Genomic DNA, 825 nt, shown 5'->3' with positions numbered 1-825 from the left:
TACATTATTTATTCGCTAACCATGTTAACTTGTGCCCACATTTAGTGTAGTCATCTCCACACGATGGAAGAGGTGTGAGTATATCTGTTTCATACAAACATATTGGATCATAACCAAAACTGTAAAAAAGAGAAGAAAAGAAAATGGCTGCTAATGAGGAAGAGCCAATATGCCGTTTATCTCATCCAACTCACCCTCACACCCTTTCCCGTAGAGCTGGAAGAATCCCTCCATCTGGTTGCTTCGCGTGCGACAAAGAAGAACCCTCACCGTTGGCTACCTTCTATTACTCTTGTACTACATGTGATGTGGAGTTCCACGATACTACATGTGACACACCCTTATCACCTTCAACATCCTCTCACCCTCACCACTCAAATAGAGATCACATCTAACAAAACCGAATATGGTTACATATTCAAGAAATGTAATTGGTGTGGAGATGATTTGGGAGACGGATCACAATTCTGTTGTTGTTCTATATGTAACTTTTGTTTGGATCTGTCTTGCTCCCACGGTTTTCCAACTCTTACTATCGCAAATCTAAAAAGCCATCATCATTCACTCTCTTTATTCCCTTGGCCCCTATTAATTACATGTGTAGCTTGTGGGCTGCTTAGTTTGCTGGAACCAAGTTATGCTTGTTTTCAATGCAACTATGTGGTTCATGAGAGTTGTATAGACTTACCGCGTGTAATAAAAATCACGCGTCACCCACATCGTCTCTCTCACACTCCTTTCCTTCCACCCACAACTCCATCTTGTCGAGTTTGCTACAAGATGGTCGACATCAAATATGGCCAGTATTCTTGCGATCATGAAGGT

General features: G+C 41.6%; 1 pseudogene; it reads left to right on the top strand.

Annotated features, from left to right (window-relative positions):
* Positions 1–120: 120 nt before the first annotated feature.
* The window catches only part of LOC109131655, a 2,494-nt pseudogene continuing 1,789 nt past the window's right edge, over positions 121–825 (top strand).

This window comes from Camelina sativa, unplaced genomic scaffold, assembly GCF_000633955.1.
Source record: "Camelina sativa cultivar DH55 unplaced genomic scaffold, Cs unpScaffold01365, whole genome shotgun sequence".
Classification (NCBI taxonomy): Eukaryota; Viridiplantae; Streptophyta; class Magnoliopsida; order Brassicales; family Brassicaceae; genus Camelina; species Camelina sativa.
The sequence above is the reverse complement of the archived record's forward strand: the minus strand, read 5'-3'. Positions and strand labels throughout refer to the sequence as shown.